Genomic DNA, 25,361 nt, shown 5'->3' with positions numbered 1-25,361 from the left:
AACTTAACATAAACAGAGTACACCTCATATTAGCGGGTGGCCAACTGTTCTTATGGTTCTTTATCTCTAAATCAGAATTGGACAAGACAGCCCTTGAAACAGAGGACACAGAGGACGTCCTTTGGCAGCCCTTCAAATGGAGAACTGTCCTCTGTAAAAGAGGACTCATGGCCACTCTGACAACAACCCTGTAAGGTAAGTGAATATTATTATCCTCATTTTGCAGATTGACAAGCTGAGTCTCAGACTGAGGGGCTGAGCCAGAGAGAGTCGCCTCAGGCCACCGAGAGAGATTGTGTGGCAGAGGCAAGATATGAACTTGCTGCCGCCTCTGGTTCTGTCCTTTGAGGAACTCCAGGCTTCAAGGAGCCCCTTACCAGAGCAGGCTGGGAGACAGTGTGCTTAGATGGAGGTACTGTTCTCTACTTCAGTGGGGTTGAGGTAATTGTACGGCAGGGGCAGGGACTGGTTCCGCTCCTCAATTTCCTTGGAGATCTGGGCCAGGCGGTTCTGGAAAGCTGCAATGAGCTGCTTTGGTCCCTCCTCAGTGAAATGTTCATCCGGGTAGCGACCCAGGGGCCTCTGGAAGCAGATGAGGAGAAGGTATAGAGATGGCCCCTCATGATGGTAGCCAGGACAGGCACTGGGATCTGTGGAACAGCCCTCCTGGGGAGAGATGTCCCAGGATGGATGGGTCAGCCCTCTTGAAGCACCACATGCACTTTGGGGGCAAATAGCAACTTGACCGGGGTGATTTTCACTGGGACCGTGGCACGGGGAAAAAGAGTTAACCCTCCTCCCCATGCTCAGCTGTGCTCAGTTGTGAGCAGGCTTTTCTGCAGCTGCTTGAAATGGAAACACACATGCCTACGTGAAATGAAATTGCACATTTCACATTATAGTTATATTACTACATTTATAGTCCACCATTCTCTGAGCAGCTTGAGGTGGCAGACCTGGTACTCCCCCACCCTCCATTTATCCTCACAACAACCCCATGAGGATGAAAGATAGTGACTGGCCCAAGGTCACCCAGAGAGCTGCATGGCTGAGTAGGGATCTGAATCTGGGTCTCCCCAGTCTCAAGTCCAGAACTCTAGTCACCACACCGTGTTGACTTGTGTACTTTGGCTCTTAGTTTGCTTTGTAACAAGGGAGAGAACAAATCAAGATGTGTTAATTTGCTCGGGCTATTAATCTGGCTGGTTCACTGTGTGTTGGATAAAAAGGGGAATGAAGATTTGAGTTCTTCTTACCTTGTCTCCTGGTTCCCTGCTCAGTAGCCACAGGATCAGCAAAGTGCTGCAGGTTGTGCTGATGTCTGGCAAGGTCTCCAGGACGTCTCTGAAAGTCACGCTGCCCTTGGATTTGGGTGGCAGCTTTTGCATGGAGGAAGGGGAGTTGGGCATCCAGGCCCCAAAGTCAAACTGGGGAAGAACAGAGGCAGGATGCTAGAGGGCCTTCCCTAGCTGGGTGCCCTGCAGGTGTGTTGGACTGCAAGCCCCATTGTTCCCAGCTGGCATGGTCCCAAATGATATCAGAAACTTTGTGGAGAGGCAAAAGAGAAGGTGACCCCAAATCCACCTCAATGGCACAGCCATCCACTGCAGCAGGGGGAGGGCAGGGGGAGGGCAGTGTGGTTGCCAGTTTCTTCTCTGTCTCTCTGTCTCTCTTTCCTCTGGCAGAGGTTCTGTGTTTTTAACAGTTGCATGACAGACAGGCAGTGGGGTGGTGGTAAATTCGGAAGGGCAGGCACTCATCATGACAGTCCCCATAGCCCCGCCCCCCAGGGAGAATCCAAAAATTCAGGCAGCTCTGTTGATCCAGATCAACAAAGCTGTTCTAGCAGTTCTCATCCCCAGGAGCAGGTCTTTTGTAAAGCTAATGAGTCTTCATTGCTCATTCAAGACCAAAATACTTTGCATTACAACTGGGAACAATATACTGTTGCTGGGAAAATGTGTTTCCCCCCCAGCAACTGTAAGAATTGCAGCTAAGAACAGGGAATCCTGAGTGTCGTGGCTGAGGACATCAGCATCACTGCTAAGAAAAAAAGTTCTGGAGCTGCGTCCCTGTGAGTCCTGGCTCCACTACACCACTGCAAGGCCGTAATTCAGCCTGCAAAGCTTTCCCCATCTCTACGTCTCTATGCTTGGTTCATGCTGTGTAATTTTTCCGAAGGCCTGAAGCCTCCTGCCAGAAACAAAGATGGTGACCGTAGGCTCCAAGCCTATCCTCCATCCACCCCGCTGTTGCGCTTTGAGGGGGGAGTGACCTCCATAGATTTAAAGAATGGAGAGTGAGGGAAAGAGGAGGCTTCAAACCTGCCCGTTGTTAACGCTGGCGTGGCGGATGGAGCTGGTGAATATTACCATGGTCAGGTACTTGGTGAGCTCAGCGATGGTTTGAAGACATCCAGGGAAGCCTGGGAGGATGTAAAAATCAGAAACAAGGGGATAAAGAAGTCACTCCATTCATTTGGGCTCACAATCTCTCTCTCTCTCTCTCTCTTCCCCCACCCCCACCCCCTTCCACATACACACGCACACACACACAGGATTAAGTTGTTTCTGGATCTCACAACCGTTTTGTAGCAGAGGGTGGGCAGGCTGGAGGGAAGCGAACATTACCAGATGACTCGCACTGAAAGAAGCATTTGTCAAAAATTTCGGCCACCCAAGCCTGGAGCTCAGGGTCTTCCTTCACAGAATGGTCGCTCCCATAGTAGAGACTGATGATTCCAGACACAAAACTACAGGGATGACAGGCAAAGGGGGAAAATAGAAGCAAAGGTCGACCGCCATGAATGGGGCAGGAACTGATCCCTGCTCACCGTAGGATAAATTTATCCATTCCCCCTCTAGGCAGGCGGAGAAATTTGTTTAGTCTGCATTTTAATGAGAACTTACCAAATTTCACACTTTCGAACTACTATGCAACTCAAATCTGTTATTCGTCAAAATTTGCACTTCTCCAAATTTTGCAATGGACTTCTCCAGTCACAACATGCATACGAAAATGCATATATTGGGGAAAATAGTACTCAAAATGCATTATAGTGGGAAAGGTGCTTGCAAAAAAATATGTATTAGGCAAAAATGCATGCATTAGGAAAAATGTGCACAAAGATGCTTATGAATTTTCTTGAGAACTTAAAAAAGAAATCGCAAAGTTTGAGTTGAACCAAATTTATGACTAGAGAAATTCCAAAAGTTTGAGGTGAATACTGGAAAAATTAGAAACCTAGACAAAATGAAATTGACAGATTTGTCAATTTCTATCTCCCTTTTTATGGGGAAATGTTATCAGAAGGCACCCTTTCCCCATAATTCTTCTGTAGTGATTGGTTCTTATATATGTGCCCCATTGGGGGAAACAGAGGTACAAAGAATTGTGGGAAATGCAGTGTATTCCTCCATAGTTGTATCCCGACTTTCTTCAGGGGAGGAAGAGCACAGTGAATTCATGAGCAAATAACCATGACAGAAAGGTGGAGAGACAGAAAACAAGATTGGGTTGGATCCAGGATCTGCCTTCTGTTGATGCAAAAGCTCTGCACACAGACAGTGCCTCTGCCTGATTTTCAGGGATCCCCCACCCCCGGCTCGGCCCATTCAGCAGGGCCCTCTGACTCTCTGTGTATCATTTTCAGGGGGCTGGAGGGGCTGCTGTGGGGAGGAGGGGGGTGAGAAGTCCACTTCTGCCAGCCCAGTTTCACACAACTAAATCTGGATCCAACTCATCATTTTGGACTACAACCCCAGGATCCCCCAAGACAGCACACCTCTCAATAGCTTCCCAGAGCTTCATGCCATCCTCCTTGTAATAATAGTTTGGGAGCGATTCAACCCCTCTGTCCCGGAGGTCATCGGGGAGGCAGAGGGTGGAATAGGTCAGCATGGAAAGACTCTTGGCCAGCAAGTGCGACAGACCGTGGAAGCCGGTGCCCATGGACTGGAAAGAAGAAACGCCATGTCTGGAGCAGGACAGCACAGCAATGGTAACGAGACAGTAGAGTGAATTTGGCACAGGGGTCAGCCGCTGACCTCTGAAACAGGAAGTCCTTGGTTCAACAGGAAGTCCCTCTGCTGTGGGCTCATGGGTGGTTTGAAGGAAGCCTGTTCTCTCATTCTCACCCCTCTGTCTGTGATATGGGGATAATCCTGCTGGCTTATTTTATGGGATTGCTGTGAATGTATTCAATACCTCAGAGGGCATGAGACTGAGGAAGCTTCCCCAACCTGGTGCCCTCCTGGTGTGCTGGGTTTCAACTCCCATCATCCTCCAGCCAGCATGGGGGTTGTATTCCAACACACCTAGAGGTTGGGCTGTCCTAAGGCATTACACAAATGCCAAGTATTTTCATTAGGACTTGCAATCTTCCATCAATTTGTTGTTTGGATAAACTGATTAAAAAATCTTTTCAGTGAACCAAAAAAGGCATGCCAAACTCATCGGACAACTCCTTTTAAGAAAAGCTGTACGCACATGGCCCTTTGCGTGCCCGTATGACGTGAACATCCACTTCTCCATTTGCCTCTCTCGCATGGCGTGAAGGTTTATTCATATCTGATGTCAGCCTTACCTGCACGCGGGGTTTCTTCCCCACGCATGGCGCAGCTCCTCGTTATGGGCAAATGCCCCTCATATTTGGACCATGGAGTGTGCGCGAAGTACAAAGGACACCAGTGCTTACCTGATCTATGAGCCCACCTGGGGGAAAAGAGGTTTGACCTGCCAAGGATGTTGATGTGCAGTGTATTTCGGAAGTGTGGGATTAAGAGCTGTGTGGGTGCAAGAAAGAAAACAAGGAGGTGATGTCAGAGCAGGAAGGAAGTTGCTGAGTGCAAGGCAGAGATGGGAAAGCCACACCTCCCCTCCAGCCTTCTCCAAAGCCTGATCAGGCCAAATATATCTGCTCACAGGGAGAAGACAGTCGGGGGGGGGGGGGTGCCCTGGCTCTTTGTCCTGACTGCCCAAACATCTTGGAGATTGGAAAACAAGTAATTCTGGGGAGCCTTGAGCACCTGTGACAGATGATTCTGGTGGCTGAACAAAATCCCAAGCTTCTCATGAGACAGAGGAGCACAGCCTAGAGCCCAGGGCCCATGGGACCCCCGACACCACGCTGCCATCAGATTCCTTTCCCCAGCTTTCCTCATACGGAGCACTCTTTCCATGCTGCTGCTAGCTAGCAGTTAGGAAAGCCTGGTGTGTATCAGGACCACTGGGCTATGTGTGTGTAGCTGTGGGGAGGTGTGTGTAGGGATGCTGGAGAAATCTGCAATGGAATCAAATGAGTTCGAATTTCTATTAATCTGACACGTGGATTCCACAGTGGACCGGCTTTTCCTGAGTCACACGGATTCCACAGACTTGCAGACTGTTGTTTTTTTTTACTTTCTGGAGTTTTATGCAAATTTAGTCATAGAAAAATATGTAAAATAAAAAAGCACCACACCAAAACGTGCATTTCTCATTTAGGGAGGATTTGTACATTGGGAGGGGGGATTTCCGCATTTCTGCAAATGCGAATTTGCGCAAATTCAGGCAATTGGAAAAAAATTGATTCTGCCAATGAGCGGATGGTAGAATGGAAGGCACCTGACAATCTGTGAAATGCAGATGGAACGGATTTTACAAAATCCATACTTCCCTAGGTATGTGCTCATTCATTTATTTACAACATTTATATACCGCACAACATCTAAACAGATTGCAGAGCAGTGAATAATAAATGAGAAAAACAGAAAAACACCTCCCAATCCTTCAGCCAACATTTCATGTGGCCCCTGGGACCAAAAAGGCTGTGCACCCCCTGCTGTAGTAGGAGAGGCTGACATTTTTGCCATTCATGTGCATTCAGTAGGCAGGGGGCAGGTTTTTGGTTCCACCCCTGCTATCGGTCCCCTGCAGTTTCAGAACTCCTAGCTCCCTCTTGCGGTTGAAGCTTGATTTCTCTCCAACTTACCCCTTCCGCCGCCACCACTACCACCACCAGCATCCCACACGCACCTTGTACACTGGGTGGCACATAGGTAGCTGCCGGAGGGTGGCCAGCATGAGGACTTCCACCACCAAGTGTGTATAAAGCAGGTGGGTGAGGACCTCGTGGATGTAGAAGGTGCTATTTCGTACCCAAACCTTCGCTAGCACCCAGTCCCACTCTGAATCCGTGGGTAAGAAAATGGGGCTCCCTGGTCCAGGTTGCTGAGTAAGCTGGAAATAGGAAAACACATTCTTGAGACTCTCCTGTTTTCTTTTTTTTTTTTAAGACCAAGTTACTAGTCCCTCTGGAGGAGATACAAAATATGTAAAAAGGGTGTGCAGTGACCAGCACTGAGTAAAGCACATATAAACCCACTGAAACCATATTGCTCGTTGGATCACACTTTGGTTGCTGTAGGAGTGTACAAGCATTTAAGTTGCACAGGACTATTCACCTAGCCAGTCCTCCTTCCTCAGGCAATGATACCACACCAGGATTCTTTACCTTCTAAACCAGACTATTCCTGTTGGCAAAGTTATGTAAGTTATGTAAAGCAAAATGATTTCTTTCTAATGAGCACTAGAATATAAATATTGCAAACAAACAAACAAACCTGTTGATGATTAAGGAAGCAGACAATGTACTTCAGGGCACTGCAATGCTGTTCAGTTATCTCTACTACACTTTGGACAAAACTTGAGTGATTGGCTAATGAGATGCTGCAGATAAATAGTTAACAGTTGCTAGAAAAGACATAATGACACATGTGCAGATATTGTGGTGCCTTCATGGTGCCTTCTCGGTGCCTTCTCACTGGTGGGTACATGGCTGTGGAATAGCTTCCTCAGAGAGAAGATGGCACCATCTTTATGCTGTTTTCGGCAACCAGTGTAGACCTTTTAATTCACCCAGGCCTTTGAGTCATTCTTTGGGCTCTCGCTGTTTTTAGTATGGCTTTTAATCTGAGCTAATTGTTTTATGCTGTCTTTATTAGGAGGAAGTTCTGTAATGCTGCTTTTTAATTTTGTTTGTTATTTTTCATTATGGCGTTTTGTAAATTTTTAACAATTTATTTCATTTGTCTTCACCTGTAAGCCGTCCAGAGACTATTTGCTGGTGGTAATATCAACCCAATAAATCAACATCAACCAAGCCAAGAGGTGGAAGTGGAGAGGGTCCCAAATGAATTTCATAGAATCATAGAATAGTAGGGTTGGAAGGGGCCTATAAGACCATAGGGTCCATCCCCCCTGCTCAATGCAGGAATCCAAGTCAAAGCATCCCTGACAGATGGCTGTCCAGCCTCGTCTTGAATGCCTCCAGCGTGGGAGAGCCCACCACCTCCCTAGGGAATTGGTTCCATTGTCGTATTGCTCCAACAGTCAGGAAGTTTCTCCTGATATTCAGCCGGAATCTGGCTTCCTCTCACTTGAGCCCATTATTCCGTGTCCTGCACTCTGGGATGATGGAGAAGAGATCCTGGCCTTCCTTTCTGTGACAGCCTTTCAAGTACTTGAAGAGCTCTATCCTATCTCCCCTCAGTCTTCTCTTCTCAAGGCTAAACGTGCCCAGTTTTTTCAGTCTCTCTTCACAGGGCTTTGTTTCCAGTCCCCCGATCATCCCTGTTGCCCTCCTCTGAACCCTCTCCAGTTTGTCTGCATCCTTCTTAAAGTGTGGTGCCTAGAACTGGACACAGTACTCCAGGTGAGGCCTAGCCTGTGCTGAGTAGAGGGGAACTAGTACTTCATGTGATTCAGAAGCTATGCTTCTATTAATGAAGCCCCAAATAGCATTTGCCTTTTTTGCAGCCACATCACATTGTTGGCTTGTGATCTACAACAATTCCAAGATACTATTTTTTTTTTCTATTAGAGTTTGTTTTTATGCCTATCTGTGAACCACAAAGGGGAGGAGATACCCAGAAAGGGCAGAGAAGAGAAATACGTATTCTGGCTTGGATGGGATGAGTTTGGAGTTCACTAACCTAGAGAAAGACATTACCTGGATGGCTATGGGGATCATGTCACCCACGCGAGTAAGGTGCAGGAGGCAGAGAGGGGCGCAGATGTGTTGGAGGGATCCATTGAGTTCAGTGGCTGGAATGCCTTCCAGAATCTGGCAATCTATAAGGAAGATGGTGCCTTTCTATAAATCACAAGAGGAGTGTGCGTTAATATGGAGGGTGTGGGGACTAAGGCACAACAATATTACGCCCCCAAATGAAAGGCAGTGTGTGTGTGTGTGTGTGTGTGCGTGTTTTCAAAATATGCATTTGAATTTTTAAAAACTTTCTAATTTCCTCCCCATCCATGATTTCAGAACCAAATATTATGATTGTTCTCATATGCGTGAGACTACAATTCCTATCATCCACAACCAACCATAAGCAAACCACCAATTTGCTTGTGAAGAAATTTAACTGGAGGCACCTTGATCCCACCCGCTATTCTGTCCTACGCTGCAAATATGGCCTCAAAGGTCCTGAGGTGGCCAAAGTTGGGCACCATGGAGGGAAGGACACAGGCAGATCTGATGTATGGGGCTGAATCTTCTGGAAAGTTCTCCCATGCATTGACATGGACAAGAGGCAAAATGGATTGGACCCTGTGTGAATGAGAGAGGTGCTATTTTGGATTTCCTGGCTCAGGATCCAAAGTCTCTTCGCCACAGGAATTGCTTGTTCCAGGGGCGCCAGAGGAAATGGACAAGGATTAAACGAACGGGCCCTCGATCAAATGCCAGCCCCAAAGACCTCATCACAACACTCAGTGACCATGCTTTGTGGGGCCGCAGTTACTGGTGCACATTTGTCACCTGACCTTCAGCTCTTTGTCAAGGGTTGTGTCCTGCTGCAGGAATTCAGCCACCATCTCATGTGTGACAGGGAATTTGGCTGGAATGTCCACACACTGCCGGATGACCACTGGGTTCACTCCGTTGAGATACTGGTACCCAAAGAAAGTGCCTTCAGCCCAGTGCTTGGCGACGTATTCTGGAGACACAGAGATGTCCTTGAAAGGTAACGGCGAGGGTAATGTTTTGCCCCTGGGGGTGGTAGAGAGAGAGACTTGCCTGGTAGACTCATTCCAGGCAGGGGGGTGGGATGGGACTTGAAGAAGGTGGTATCACTAATTCTCAGTTCCTCCCCTCTGTAAATTGGAGCTAATTGTACGTCTGCACATATGGCAGGATTCTTTGAGCCACAGGAAAAGCTTAGAACATGGTCAGGGGTGCATGAGAATCTCTGCTTTTCTTTTCTTTTTTAAAGCAGGTTTCTAGTCCTTATGGCTGGGAAAACATGCCTGGAATTGTATGGACAATGCTGGCTGAAATCTCAGGAGCTGAATAAGAATGTTCAGTCATTGGGGGTGAGGCCTCAATAAATTATACGAATTCAGGAAAATTATGCAAATGTATTCAATCTCCCCTCTCCACACAGTGTTCAAACAGACCACAGGATTCTGCTTTTCTGGATGCAGAAGTTGGGTTGCCTGCTTAGAGAAGACTTGTACGTATCGCGTACATGTGGCTCTACGAATAGTGACCTACTTTGAAGGACTGTTGTAAAGGTGAACACGAGGCTCCCACTCGCTAGCTTGACAGGCAGACAGCCAGGGAGCGGGCAGGCCATGGCATCTCCTGCTCTGCCTTCTCATCTCCTCCGCTGCCTGGGCCAGAGCGGTAGGCAGGTGAGCAAGCTGGTTGCAACGGCGAAGGGGAGGAGCAAGTCCAGAGGCTCTAGTCGGTGGGCCCCTGCTGGGGTGTGGGCCCTTGGCAGATGCCCAGCCAGGCCGACCCTTGACACCAGCCCTGTACTTAAGGCTGTGAAGTCTCTGCACACTTTCTGGGGAGTTAGAGATTAAAGCCCCATCGAAATCAGTGGGGCTAACTTCTCAAAGAACATGATTGCCCTGTTAACAGTGGAGCGTGGCTTCTTCTAATCCACACTGAAGATCATTGTGAATGCAGAAAGTAGGAGCGGGGGAATAATTCTGGATTAACCAATCCAGAGGGGAAAAATAATAGTATTAGTCCTCACTCAGTCAGTGAATGTCTTCCAAGCACACCTGTTCTAGCAGGCTAAAACAAGCAGAGATGGGAAGTAAGGCTGCACAAAGATGCTGACCCGAGACAGGGGATCGGTAAAACCAAAAGGCCCTCCATATGTCGTCAAGTTTTCCCCAAGAATTTTTGCAGTCCAGCAAACCCTTCAGTTTCAACTCTGCTTCACTGACGTCAAAAAAGGAAAATAAAAATACATATGGAATGTGAAAAAGTGGGATTGTCAAAGTTTTTTTTTTTTCTTCCCGGATAGTGCTCCCTTGCTTTTAAGAGATGGCAGAATTTCAACAGGTACAACTTTTCTCTACCTCATAAGAACATAAGAAGAACCCTGCTGGATCAGGCCAAGGGCCCATCTAGTCCAGCATTTAGTTTGCACAGTGGCCAACCAGCTGTCAACCAGGAACCCACAAGCAGGGCTTGAGCGCAACAGCACCCTCCCACCCATGTTCCCCAGCAACTGGTGAACATAGGCTCACTGCCTCTGGTACTAGAAGTAGCACATAGTCATCAAGACTAGTAGCCATGGGCAGCCTTCTCCAGGAATTTGTCCAACCCCCTTTTAAAGCCATCCAAATTGGTGGCCATCACCATATCCTGTGGTAGTGAATTCCATAGTTTAACTATGTGCTCTGTGAAGAAGTACTCACTTTTATTTGTCCTGAATCTCCCACTAATCAGCTTCATAGGATGACCCCTTTGGGTTCTAGTATTTTAAGAGAGAGAGAAAAATGTCTCCCTATCCACATTCTCCACACCAGGCATAATTTTGTACCTGTCTCCCCTGACCCTCCTTTTTTCCAGGCTAAACAATCCCAGCTGTTGTAACCTTCCCCCATATGGGAGTTGCTCCAGCCCCTTGATCATTGCCCTTGCCTGCACTTTTTCCAGCTCTACAATATCTTTTTTTAGGTGTGGTGACCAGAACTGTACACAGTATTCCAAGTGTGGCGGCACCATAGATTTGTGTGGGGGCAGTTTTATTCTCAATTCCTTTTCTAATTATGTCTAGCATGGAGTTTGCCTTTCTTACAGCAGCTGCACACTGGGCTGACATCTCCACTGAACTGTCCACCACAACCCCAAGATCTCTTTCCTGGTCGGCCACTGCTAGCTCAGGTCCCACCAGGCTATACCTGAAGTTGGGATTTTTTGCCCCAACGTGCATCACTTTGCACTTGCTGACACTGAACCACATTCACCATTTCGATGCCCATTCTCCCAGTCTGGAGAGATCCTTCTGGAGCTCTTCACAATCCCTTTTTGTTTTATCCACCCTAAGTAATTTTGTGTCATCCGCAAACTTGGCCACTTCGCTGCTCGCTCCTAATTCCAGATCATTTATGAACAGGCTGAAAAGGATTGGTCCTAATACAGATCCCTGTGGGACCCCACTATCCATTGGGAGAATGTACCATTTATTCCTACTCTCTGCTTTCTGTTCTTTAAGCAGCTACTGATCCGTAAGAGGACCTCTCCTCTTATTCCATGACTGCTAAGTTTGCTCAGGAGTCTTTGGTGAGGGACTTTGTCAGCTCAGAGACGCATGATGGAAGAGAACGTCTTCTGCTGAGTTACTGCCTGCCATGAAGCCAGACAAAAGAGGACAGCCTTAATCATGAAAAGGGAGAGGGGCATTTATACTGTCACCACTTATTTCATCCAGAGTTGTCTAATCCCAACACACAGTGGCTCCTTCTTTAGTTCAAGACCCTTTTAGAACGTACAAAAGGTCAACGAAACCACCACTGACAAATTGGCTGAACGGGTCGCAAACACCCACACCGCATCCCAGCGGTACTCGCGCGGTCGCCATTTGCACCTGGAAGTCATGGTGCTTGATGGCGGAGTATCGATCATTCAGATGCAAGCGGTCAGCAGCGTCAGCATCCAGGCGCTGGGGCCAGCCTGGCTGGTATTCTTTATATCTGCATCAAGAACACAGAAAAGTCTCATAAACTGACCGTGATGCCTACATTTCTTTTGCACTTTTTGATGCATCCTGTCTGGAAAGATGTCTGGAAAGAATTAGGAATTGGATGGAATTGGGCAGAATTGGTCTGCAAATTCCCCTGGTTTGGAATACCACATTATGAGCTGAGCACAGATCCCTCCAGATTCAGGTTTAGCTTGTAGCAGTGCTGGCTGGGAAGTGCTGGTAGGACATTTTTCTGTCTACATTGCATAGAATTGCACCCTAAGGGACATTCTCACTTGCCTGTCACCAAGGATGTTAGGCTGGTGAGTACAAGGGAGGGGGCCTTCTCAATGGTGGCCCCACATCTCTGGAATCAACTTCCACCAGCATCGAGTTGTTTTCCAATTGAGGGGCAGGGGGTTGGGAAATGAGATGTTGCTTTTGCCTTCCAATTTTGTGAACAGCTGGTGGTGTTCTGGTAGAAGTAGTTCCCTTGGCTCAAATAATTTCCTTAGCTCAGATTTGCATGCAAAAATGTAAATCCTCCCCACCAATTTTTTGTTTTATATCTCAAACGTCTGTATCGTACCTGTATTCCTCTAAGGACCACAACTGTTGGCTTTAGGGCAGGCTTCCCCAACATAGCACCCTCCAGTTGTGTTGGACTACAACTCCCATCACCCCCAGCCATCATGTGTTATAGTCTAAACACATCTGGAGGGTGCCAGTTTAGGAATATTGGGGGTGGGGTGGAACAGGTTATACATTACTAAATTTGGCAAGTTAATTCAAATGCCCAGCTCAGATTCCAGGTTCTCCTCCCCCCCACCTGCCCCCGTCTATATTTAATTGCAGCATTAATTTCAGATCTAGGCATTTGTAGCTCTGTGGGGGGCTTGAGTACAATTGTGCGCATCCTAAGTAAAGATATGGTGTGCAGTGCGGTTTTACAGACTCTGAATCGTGTATTTTAGGGCTATGGGAAACTAATCACATCCTTTTAAGTACCCACTGATGGTCTTACTGTTACAGACATATTCGATTACCTATAGGCACCCTGCTTTGCTTGCAGTTCATCTTTCCGATGTTGTAAGAGCATCTGGTTATCAGCATCCATGCAAATAGTTTTGGCTGCAAAGTGGGGGTAGAGGGTGGGGTGCAGAGAGAGAGAGAGAGAGAGAGAAAGTTGGAGTTGTAGAATGATTGATAACACGTTATGGAACAACCTCATATTGGTTTCATTCCCCACCATGTTGAAAGAAGTTGAGTTCACTTGAATCTAGGGATGGGGAAGAAATTAGTTCAGTTTGCATTTCAATGAGAACTTACAGAATGTCGAACTTTCAAACCACTATGTGAAGTGATTTCACTATGAAAACCACTCTTTCCCTTGGGTCCATGGAAGGCGGCCATTGCTTGCGCGCCAAACGGGCGCTACGCCTCCTTTCCACACCCTCCAGCACTCGTCGCTCTTTGCGTCTGCGTCGAGCATCTAAGAAGCCCCCCTCCTGCACTCCCTCACTACCGGGGTCACTAACTATCTCTGGAATGCTGGCAGGAGGAATCTCTGCCAGGTGCTGAGCCTGTGAAGGATGAGCTGGCTCCATTCCCACGGATGGCTGTTCCTCCTCAGAATCAGAACTGCTCTGGGGCTCTCTGGGCTCATTTTCCACCCTGACACTCTGCAGAGCCGGAGAGAAAGAGGCTGGGTAGGCCTGGGAAACGTCATCTCCCGACTTCCCCAGTCCCCTCCTCGCCCACTGGCACACCTCCTTTACTCCCTCTCCAAGGTTTGTGACCTTGGAGAGGTGGCTGGTGCAGTTCTATCCGTGCCAGCTGCGAGGGGCAGGGGAGTGCAGATTCCTGGATCCGTGGTTGGAGCGCTGTCTCTGACCTCGGATCCAGGAATCTGAATTATTCTATGGCTCCCCAGTCTCTGTCTAGAGATCCCTAAGTAGTGTGCTGAGAATTTTCAAGTGGGCAATGAAAATAGAAGTTAGAAAGCCACTGGAATAGAGCATTCAGCAATGAGTAATGAAGATGGCAGTGTGGAGGCCTTGGGCAATTGATCTATGGCCTGAGAACATCGACGTGACCCCCTATTTCCTCTGAGGAATGTGGAAGGGGATAAGATCTTACCTGCCCCTACTCTTAGCTCAAGAGTCTGGTATCCAGGAGCCACTGGTAGCAAGGGAAACGGCACGCCTTCCCTTGGGGAGTCATCACTTCTACAAAGCTGCAGTTCCAGTTGGTCTGGGGAAAGATGCCGTAGCGCTCCTTGTGCAGCCGGAGCAGCAGGATGGGTCCCAAGTCTTGCTGGCTTTGAACCACAAATTCATCCACCTGGGAAGTAGAAGATTTATTTATTTATTTATTTACAATATTTATATACTGCTGCACATCAAAAGATTTCAGAGCAGTGAACAACAAAGATAAAAGAATAAAACACCATGTTAAAACAATTAAAACATTTTAAAAGAAAGAAATTCTGAATTTAATAAGATGCGGCTAGTCACTCAAGGAAGGCCTCCCGAAATAACAATGTCTTCAGGAGGCTCCAAAAGCAACACAACATTGGTGCCTGTCTGACCATCGAAGGCAGGGAGTTCCACAGGAAGGAGGCCACCACACTGAAGGCTCTTTTGCTGGTGGACTCCAGCCGGGCCATGGGTCCATGCGGAACCACCAGGGATGTGCCCTCTGAAGACCTTAGTGCCCGGGCAGGTTGGTAAAGAAGAAGGCGCTCTCTCAGGTTTACTGGTCCCAAGTTGTTTAGGGCTTTGCACACGAGTACCAAAACCTTAAACCTGGACTGGTAGCGAATAGGCAGCCAGTGTAGTTCCCTCAGCAAAGGAGTTGCACGCTGAAAAGGGGCAGCTCCCGACAAGAACCGAGCTGCTGCGTTCTGCACTAGCTCCAGCTTCCGGAGCAGCCTTAAGGGCAGCCCCACATAGAACATACTGCAGTAATCCAGCCTTGAGGTTACTAATGCTTGTAGCACTGGGGCCAAGCTATCCCTGTCCAGGACAGGCCGTAGCTAGTGAACCAGCTGAAGCCGGTAAAAGGCACTCCGAGCCACCATGACCACTTCGGTCTTCAGCGACAGTGATGGATCAAGGAGTAGCCCCAGAAACCTGATCTTTCAGAGGGAGTGCAACCCCATCCAGAACAGGCAATGAGCCTATCTCCCAGACCCGGGAACCACTCACCCACAGGGCTTCAGTCTTGCCAGGATTCAGCTTCAGTTTACTGGCCCTCATCCAGCCCATTACTGAGTCTAGGCACTGATTCAGGACTTGCACAGCCTCTCCTGATTCAGATGTCACAGGGAGACAGAGCTGCATGTCATCAGCATACTGATGGCATTTAGCTCCAAATCCCCCAATGACCGCTCCCAGCGGCTTCATATAGATGTTAAACAACACTGGGGACAAGATGGTACCCTGTGGCACCCCATAGCTCAATTGCCAAGGGGCTGAGGAATAGTCACCCAATGTTATTCTCTGAAATCGGCCCTGGAGGTAGGTCCGGAACCACTGTAACACAGAAATAGAAGTTTAACGCAAGGAGGCAAGTTGACGATCCAGTGTGGCATAATGGCTAGAGTTTTGGACTAGGATTGGAGACACCAGGGTTCAAATCCACAGTCGGCCATGAAGCTCTCTGGGTGACTTTGGGCTAGTCACTATCCCTCAGCCTAAGCTACCTCACAGGGTTGTTGTGAGGTTAAAATGGGTGGTTGGGGGGGAGGCATGTAAGCTCCTCAGAGGAAATGTGGGATGTAAATGTAATACATAAATGTACATTTTTGAAAGAAAATCTTCCAGAATTCTCCCTTCTGCGGTACAAGAGTCACAGCATCTGTTGCAGCCCTCCATATTCTAGGCTGTTTTTACTTCCAAGGGTTCAGGAGGCATTGGGTTAATTTTTAATCCAAGATCATATTTTTGCAATTTCATGGGAGCTGCATTCATTGGATTGTGATTTTGGTTACTGTTTCTGGCTGCCCCATACAAGGTGCTTCAGTACAATGGATCTAACAAACAGGACAATGCCTTGGCCTGTTATCATGCCCTCCATCACATGAGGGGTGAACACAGGAATGTGCTTATAATATAAGCCTAACCTCGTACCAAAGATTCCTTTGCGAGACCCTGGCCCCCTCTGCTGATACACTTTGCAGAAGTCTTTACTCCACCTGCCACATGTGGAATCCATTTACACTTCAATAGCTTCTCCTCCATTTATTTAAAAGCCAGTAAGGCACTTTGGTAAAAATATACTGGGGGGAAAGTCGTCATATAAACAGCAATAGAATACCAGCAGTTAGGGCAAAGCAGAAGTGGTTTGCCTTTGGGGCAGGCAGGGCATTGTTCACCTCCAACCCCCCATCACCATTACCCCCAGATTGTCTAGATTCCCATCTGAGTCAGCCTTGGGCTTTTCTACATGAGGTTTTTAACCCACACCTTTATCAAAGCTTCTGCTTCTGGATTCTTTGCAGAATTAAGATTGGCTCCTTTATACGTGTTCTTTTCCAGGTTGGGGGTGGTCTCTGCCTTTCTATATGTTTCATTGCACAAACACTAGATGGTGCTGTGGTATAGCAGAATTGTGCAAATACACAAGAGTCTCATTCCACCATTTCTAAATAATACCACACTTTACTCAATCTAAAAAAAAACCCCAGGGAAATGGTTGAAAAGAGTGGGAGAGGCCCTGGAGGATGACAACGTTATGTAATGGACCCATGAGCTACTGTGAGTTAGCAATCACAAGGGCACAAAAAAACACCTCATGTAGAAAGGCTCCTTGACTCTTTGTGTCTTACACAAGTGATTTGCTGCCATCACATCCAAGGTGAAATGCCCCCCCCCATTTCAACCAATTTGAGGGGAGGGCCCAACATTTGGGGGAGGGGGAAAACATCACTGCTTTTTATGGCGCTGGTGCTTGCCATATTTTTCCTCCCCTATGCACCACCCCAGGAATGATGCTGCATGATAATGTAGCTTTAATCTTGGGGGGCTTCGAGGAGAACAAAATGGCCACCATCAGGAGGCATTACATAAAGGACAATGAGTTCTTCCCCCCCAATTAGTTTTTCACCTACCCCCAAAATTTCCTGGGGGTCACCTTTATCCTCCCCCCACCTCCCCCCAGCACACAAAATTTGAGCTGAAATAAAGAATTTTGGCTCAGGCCTGATGCACACTAGAGGCAAACATTGACTTGACGTGGGAGCTGGACCCTGTAGAACAGCCTCCCCCAACCTGGTGTGCTCCAGCTTGACTGGGGATGATAGGAGTTGTAGTCTAACACATCTGGAGCACACCAGGTTGTGGGGAGACTGTTGTAGAAAGGCAATGCTAGCAACTCACATTAACGTAATTTAACAAGACATTCTCAGAAAGGGGCAGTGATTTACCAGGGCTCTAAAAATAAGAAATAGTAGCCTTGGTAAACAGGGACAACTGGAGGATATGAATTACATAACCCCTGCCCAGAAATTGGGGATTTCTAACCGCATGGTAGAACAGCTGCTTTGCATGCAAATAGTCCCCAATTCAGTCCCCAGTATCCACAGCAGGGTTGGGAAAGGCTGCTGTCCAAAACCCTGGAGAGCCATTACCAGTCAGTATAGACCAGGGTGTGGAACCTGTCATCTTTCAGATGTTGGACTCCAGCTCCCATCAGCACCAGCCAGCATGACCAATGATGATGGGAGTTGTAGTCCAACAACATCTGGATAGCTATAGGTTTATCTGACTCAGAATAAGGCAGCTTCTTGTGTTTCTTTTTTTTGCTCATGAAATTTTATTTTATTCTGAAATAAAACTTGGTCTATAACAGATATGCTTATGGAACATCTACAATAGAACAACCTAAGTAGGAGCGCGCTATCTAATGAAAGTAAAAATACAAGTTCTACAACATATAAAGGGAGCATGTGTGAGTGTATGTCATTTTGTGTGTTTGCGCATCTTAATCAGAAAAAAATTACAGGCAGCTGTACTTTGTTGGAACTTCATCAAAAGTTTGAAGTGCCTCAGCATAGGAACTGAATGGAAACCATGGCGCCATGATATCATTCTCCCGGTTCGGATTCCTTGCTCGCTTCACTTGCTGCGTAAGTTTACACATACTCATAGTCTCCCAGATTCTATCAATCCACTGCTCTGTAGCTGGTTGCTCTGGGGACTTCCAGTTCCATGCTATACATAGCTTTTCAGCTGTATGCAATTGCTTACGAAGCTCTTCATGCAGGAATCCAGGACCATTAGGTTCAAAAAGATGAGGCTTTAGGAGTTTCCAGCGGTCTAACATATGTTTCTACATTCTAAAAGCACCTACCTCTCCTGGTGAAAAATCTTTACTAAATTTATCCAGCTGGAACTTCGGACTCTCCCCTCGAGATCCCACCAACGTGACGGAGATGGAATCCATGGTCCCCCCCGCAAAGGTAGTTGCCTGTGGCCACTCGGATTTTGTAGGTGTAGGTGGCGGCGGCAGCTGCCATGGTGGTTCCAGCCTTCAGAGTGTTTTGCCTGCCTCTGCCTCCTGGAATCTGGCTATATGAAGAGGAGAGGCCTGGACAGTTCGCTCACTGCTGTGCCTCAGAGAGCTGAGGCTAATGATAGATTCAGGCAGAAATCGCCCCTCCCAACTCCCACACGCGCACGCGCGCATGCACACGTCAGTCAAGCGGCAGCAGGTGCAAAGCTAGGCAGGTGGACAGACACATAACTTCACAGAGAATGTACTGGATGACAGAAAAAGCCCGGCCAGGAGTTTTGTTGGGAGCCTGCTTCACTGTGGGGAAGATAAGAAATTCCTACGATCTAGAATTGTAGAGCAGCGGAGGCTCCAAGGTCAGTGAGGCAGTGAATCTGTTCTGGGTTTCACTGAGAACCAGTCAGAGCTCCAAAGGAGCTCTCCAAGGTGCAAGAGTTCTGACTGGTTATGAACGAAACCTGGAGCGGATTCACCACCCCACTGACCCTGGAGCCAACAGCCTCCACTGTCACCCCCTGTCCAGCGCAGCCTCTGCAATGCAGGATGCCACTGCAGCGTCCCTGACAGATGGCTGTCCAGCCTCTGATTCAATACCTGCAGGGAAGGAGCGCCCACCACCTCCCGAGGCAGTTCTTTTCCACCGCCACTGTCAGAAATGGATCATCCTTCTTGCCCCTTCACAGTCAACATCACAAGGAGACAAAGCGTCAGGCTAATACGACCTTATTTTGCTCGAGACTAGCTTCTTTACAAATGCAGATTCCAGGAAACTCTCAGACTGCCTCGGGCCCCTAATTAGAGGAGACGAACTGGAGGGTAGTGAAGTTGCCGCCAGTTTGGGCGTGAACCTCATGGCCAGACTGGCTTCGTAGTGAATGCCCTTCCCTTAGGGTGGCTCCCTCCTACATTGGCTCCCAAGAGTGGCCATCCAGACAGAGCATCTAAGCCCTGTCCCTAACTTTTCCCCCTTTGCTTTGCGACACGCCCTAGCCTAGTATCTCTCAAGTCACGCCCCTCTTCCTCCTCCTCCTAGGAAACTTGAGTTCCAACGGTGGAGGGAGCGGGCAGGGACTTAGCCTGGGCCATCTGTTTGTCAAGGTCTTTGCAGGAATCTCTCCCAGCGTCTTGGTTCATGAGGGAAGGTCCCTCCCCTGGCTTCTGATCTAGCTGCTCCAACTCTGATTCAGAATCGGAGCCGCCAGACATCTCAAGGGGCTTGGACTCATCCCTGACACTGACCAGCCTTCACTGTCAGGCAGTTTCTCCTAATGTTTAGCCAAAATCTATTTCCCTGCAATTTCCAACCGTTGGTTCTAGCCCTGCCCTCTAGCCCTGGTTCATCTGTGTGAGAGCTCTTCAGATAGTTGAACTAGAGAAGGATAATCTGCCACTTTTGCTTTCTCCCACATGCAATTAAAAAAAAATCTTAAGTTATTTCTAGCCTCTACGTGAAGAAATTTGTGAATGTTGGTAAATTATTATTGAGAGCTAACTGAAATGAAATTGTCACCTATCTGCACTGGCCAAATTCAATAGGCGCAGCAATTCCCAGCAGGGAGGGGACCACGTTGTACCTGCCTGTCACGTAGCTGTTAAAGATGAGGAACCTTTCAGAAAAAAGAGGTGGCGACTCAAATTAAGCGCCACAAACATGGCCGAATACACAGGGATTCAAATCCAGAGTTTTAGGAGCTAAACATTCAAAGCTCTCAGCCTGAATGGACAAATCTGTCTGTTTCAGTTTCTCCCATATTGGTGGTGGTGGTGGTGGTGGTTTTTAATCTCAAGTTCTTTCTGACCCAATTATGAAGTAATTTGAGAATTTTGGCAAGTTCTTCTAAAAAAAATGAACTGAACAAGATCCTCATCTATTCCTGTTGAAGGCTATTGTCATCTCTCTCCTTACAAATCTATGGTGCTGCCACACTTGGAATACTGTGCACAGTTCTGGTCATCAAACCTAAAAAAAGATACTGTAGAGCTGTAAAAAGTGCAGAAGAGGGCCACTAAAATGATCAAGGGGATGCAGCAACTCTGCTATGAGGTGTTAAGGAAATATCCAAGGCAGGTTAGATTGAACAGTAAGAAAGTCATTAAAGCACATCACAGCTGTGGGAGAGACAGACGGAACTGTGTCTCACCAAAAAAAGTGAAAGGATGCCTTTATACAGACTGAACGTGGAGAACAAAAAAAATACAAGGCTGAGCAAAGGAAGATAGATGCTTCTGAACTGTGGTGCTGGAGGAAAATTCTGAGAGTGCCTTGGACTGCAAGAAGATCAAACTAGCCCATACTCCAGGAAAGAAAACCAGACTGCTCACTTGAGGGAATGATATTAAAGGCAAAACTGAAGTACTTTGGCCACATAATGAGAAGACAGGATACCCTGGAGAAGATGCTGATGCTAGGGAAAGTGGAAGGCAAAAGGAAGAGGGGCCGATCAAGGGCAAGATGGATGGATGATATTCTGGAGGTGACGGACTCGACCTTGGGGGAGCTGGGGGTGGCGACGGCCGACAGGAGGCTCTGGCGTGGGCTGGTCCATGAAGTCACGAAGAGTCGGAAGCGACTGACCGAATAAACAACAATGCCCAAGAGCTAATTTAGCGACAGTCTTATCAGCACAGCTGCCTGCTTATCTTCAGGGATGAGCTACTTTGGTGGATAGGAGTTTCCTGCTTATAATGAGCAAGTGACAATTACCTTTTCATGGTCAGACACATACAAATTCTCTCCATCCTATCAGGCACCTCCCCTGAACCAGACTACTTTTAAGGCCTAATCAGGCCTACCTTCATAGAAGGAAGGTTACAACAGCTGGGATTGTTTAGCCTGGAAAAAAGGAAGGTGAGGGGAGACATGAGAGAGGTCTACAGAATTATGCCTGGTGTGGAGAATGTGGATGGGGAGACATTTTTCTCCCTCCCTCAAAATACTAGAACCCAATGGGGTCATCCTATGAAGTTGATTGGAGGGAGATTCAGGACAGATAAAAGGGAGTACTTCACACAGCGCATAGTTAGACTATGGAATTCACTACCACAGGATATAGTGATGGCCACCAATTGGGATGGCTTTAAAGGGAGGTTGGGCATTCCTGGAGGAAAAGGCTATCTACCAGTGGCTACTAGTCTTGATGGCTATGTGCTACCTCCAGTACCAGAGGCAGTGAGCCTATGTACACCAGTGGCTGGGGAACATGGGTGTGAGGGTGCTGTTGCGCTCATGTCGTGCTTGTGGGTTCCTGGTCGACAGTTGGTTGGCCGCTGTGTGAACAGGATGCTGGACTAGATGGACCTGCTGATCTAGCAGGGCTCTTCTTATGTTCTTAACTGTCTCTTCTCAAAACTAAAAATACTCAGCTCTTTCAACCATTCATCATAGTACTTGTTTGCCAGACCCCTCACCATCCTGCTCTCCTTTCTCTGGACATAAACCAGTTTGCCAATGTTCTTCTTAAAGTATGGTGCCCAGAAATGGACATAGTTCTCAGCCCAGAATAGAATGGAAAGATTACTTCTCGTGATCTGAACACCATTACTGTGTTAATGCAGCCTAAAACTGCATTCGCCTTTTTTGCAGTTGCACTGTGGCATATGCCCTGGTTCAGAGATCCTCTCAAATTCTATTGTCAGGACGTTGGCAACCACTGATCACCTATCTACAGTGTATACAGTCAGATCTCTCTTAAAACCAGATACCATCTAGAGCTAGTTCAATACCTCATTCTGATACAGGTAATACAGAATTCTAGTTCTTAAGAAACAATCTCTCAGACAAAGTTTTGTCTTTTTGTCTTTTACTCCAAAGTATTAGCATAACAGTACTAAATACAAGAGCTTATGCATGCATAAAGTCAAACACATGAAAACATCTAACATCATTCTTTAACAAGGCTTCTAAGCAGAGCTAAGTACATTTGCTAGTTCTCAACGATAAATCAATATCAAGTTTACCAGGTTGATTCTACAGGCAACACGTTGGGGAACGCTGATCCTAAAGGATAGCTTCCACTGTTGCATGTTCTGAGTCTCCTTTATATATTTCTTTGGATGCTATAAAATATGTCCAAACTATTTTTACTATAGCTTATATTTCTTATCCAAGAATTCCAAAGATAACCTTTCTACGCTAAATCTTCATACGTCTAAATAAGAGTATCGAAGTTTGAAGTTTCTTATTGAGATTGTGCATTGTTGTTGTTGTTCAGTCGTTATACTTATCTAAACATCTTAACTTTCTTTGACATGTTACAGGTATGTTTTTGACACAAACCTATTCACTTGATATCATCCTGCCTTGTGAGCTTGTTTTTCTTACATATTTACGGTCTCCGGTAAGGCCTCTTGGTCACTTATCTGATGGCCCATCTGACCTGTTGACTTTACAAGACTCTACTAATTGGAAGTCGCAAACCTATGTTTAACACTGACACCTTCTTATCCAGATTCCTTTCTAAACAATAAAAGGATCTATTTCTAATTGCCTGGCACAACTGTCTCTCATCTGGCAAACCTCAGAACTAAGATGTTTTAATTACTCTTGGGTCAAAAGCCCATACTGGGTGATACTAGGCAATGGAGGCATTTAATTATAGACTTGCCAAATCAAGCAGCAGGGGTAAGGTCATGCAAATAGGAAAGCTTTGCTTGATCTGCCACAGCACCACACTGCTTGCTCATGCGTAGCTTGTGATCCACTGACACACCCACATCATTCTCACATGTGCTGCTGCCAAGCCAGGACTCCCCTGTCCTATACTTGTGCCTTTGGGCTTTTTGTATCTAAATGCAGGACTTTACATTTATCTCTGTTGAATTTATCTCTTGTTGATTCTGGCCAAGTGTCCCATGCTTTCCAGAATATTTTGAATCTTGATTCTGTCTTCTATGGGGTTAGCTATCCCCCCCTCCTTTGCGTCATCTGAAAATTTGATAAGCATCCCCTCTACACCCTCATCCAAGTCATTTTTTTAAATGTTGAGCAGCACAAGGCCTAGGACAGAGCCCTGCAGCGCTCCACTCAGGACCTCCCTCCAGGTGACGCAGAGCCGTTAATGAGTCCTCTTTGAGTGCTCAACCAGCTGTGGATCCACCCCATCTCCTGACACATTATTACAGCTTCAGCACTGGAGAATTCCTCAACTAGATTGACAGGCTTAGTTGTTTGATGCTGCAATCCTGATACAACAAATTCTCACAGACTTTAGAAAGCTGTTGAAACAAGCTAGAGCTGGGCAGGAGGGAAGTAATCTGATTTCATGTGACATAATTATAGCATGCCATCCTTCTCACAATGTTCCAATTTCCTTTTCTCTCCCCTCCCCGACCCTTTTTTGCACCTTCCTTTGGCTTTTCATAACCATTGCTTTGGAATGGCAAGATTAGGCTGCTAGCATGAGGATTTGTTTGGGGGCCCTATTTCTTTTGCATCCTTCCATATCTTTCTTGTATCTCCTTCATTCTGTCTTTTCCAAACCACTTATTCACCCCAGTTTTTCATTCATGAAAACAATCTCCACATGCCTTGATGTGAGTGTGTGTGGGCTACATCAGAGGTAGTCAGAAGGTCGATCAAGGTCTGCTACTAGATCTCTGGTGGTTTGAAATAGATCAAGGAGTTTTCAGTTCCTGTTTGTTTAACAACAGAAACAACAAATGGCTTTTCCCACCTAAATTAGGCTGCTGACATGAAGAAAACTTGGGATGACCCGGGGTGGACTTTCATATGAAATGATTGTGAGTTCAGTTCAGTTCTGGTACTGGAAACAAATTCCTGGGCTCAGCATATACTCAATTCTGTTCTTTCATTCTAAGGGTACATATGTCTCTTTTGCATCTGGCTTGGGGATCTTCAGGTTCTAGTTAAAAACAAAGCAGACCCAACAGGTCTCTATGACTTGAACATCAGCCACATTTTTCCTTGCCCCACCCTCTTTTTCCTTTCTTTATGCTGCCTGATGAAGAGTTCCGGAGAACTCCAAAGCTTGCACACTATTTACTGAGTTGGCCTAATAAAGGTATTACCCTAATATGGGTTTTGGCATTATTCTTAGCGCCAACATGGCTATTTTTGCTTTTTCCTAATCTGAATTTTCAACAAGAATGAACCAGCTCCCTCTCCTCTTTTGCACACTGATTTTTTAAAAAAGTTTATATTAACAGCAACCATAATCATAGCAGCAGCAAAGAGTCCAGAGATTCTCAGAATTCAGAATTTTGTCCTCTTTGCCAACATGTACGCTTGCATGGACGGTGCAGTGGTAAACACGCCCAGTGCACACAATATATGGGATCATAATTCCAGAGGGAGGTGCCTTAGTGGTTGCCTTACAGGAGCAACTGGCTTGTAAACGTATTGGCATCAATCCAGACAACAAAGCTTCCAGGCTGGCAGTGCCAATCCAAATTAGATACACTCTGAAAACAGGCAGTGCAAGCATAGCTAAGTGTACTGTGTGGGAAATTGCCCTGAGACTTATCGTATGTTTGCCATGTAGCCCAGCTGAGCAACCGACTGAACCCCCTGGTGATGCCATGGGAGTGCTACTGCCCCACATCTGGGCAGGGCTTTTAATGACAGGCTGAAAGAGGAAAGCTGCAACAAAATCTCTCCTGGCTATTTCCCAGGCCTTCTGGAATAATCTTCCTACCATCTGGTTTGAATGCGGAAGCAAAATGCATTTTCCCATCCATTTTGGGCCCAGTGAATGGTTTAAGTCAGGGGGGTTGAACCTCTTTCAACTGAGGGTAGTTTCAGAGACGCTCTCAGGAGCTGCATTCTAGTGGTGCGTGGGGCCAAAATAGTAAAAGTACCAGCATATTGTAGCTTCAAGCTGTTGTTGCTGGTAACTAAGCCTTAGGAGAGGCACTGGG

The 25,361-nt window shown here is 46.9% G+C and overlaps 1 pseudogene across 1 annotated transcript; it reads right to left on the bottom strand.

Annotated features, from left to right (window-relative positions):
• Nucleotides 1-31: 31 nt before the first annotated feature.
• On the bottom strand, nt 32-18,489 carry LOC146343106 (arachidonate 12-lipoxygenase, 12R-type-like; annotated as a pseudogene). Its single transcript, XR_014784071.1, has 14 exons — nt 18,324-18,489; nt 14,109-14,312; nt 13,016-13,100; nt 11,857-11,979; nt 10,116-10,219; nt 8,809-8,981; nt 7,991-8,134; nt 6,016-6,219; nt 4,697-4,784; nt 3,785-3,954; nt 2,631-2,752; nt 2,325-2,425; nt 1,257-1,427; nt 32-582 (listed from the first exon to the last, which is right to left on the bottom strand). The product of XR_014784071.1 is annotated as an arachidonate 12-lipoxygenase, 12R-type-like (transcript).
• Nucleotides 18,490-25,361: the final 6,872 nt, after the last annotated feature.

Source organism: Heloderma suspectum, chromosome 6 (genome assembly GCF_057233095.1).
Source record: "Heloderma suspectum isolate Gila_16-S chromosome 6, 16-S_ref, whole genome shotgun sequence".
Taxonomy (NCBI): Eukaryota; Metazoa; Chordata; class Lepidosauria; order Squamata; family Helodermatidae; genus Heloderma; species Heloderma suspectum.
Note: the sequence above shows the minus strand (reverse complement) of the source record. Positions and strands in the feature narration are given on the sequence as shown.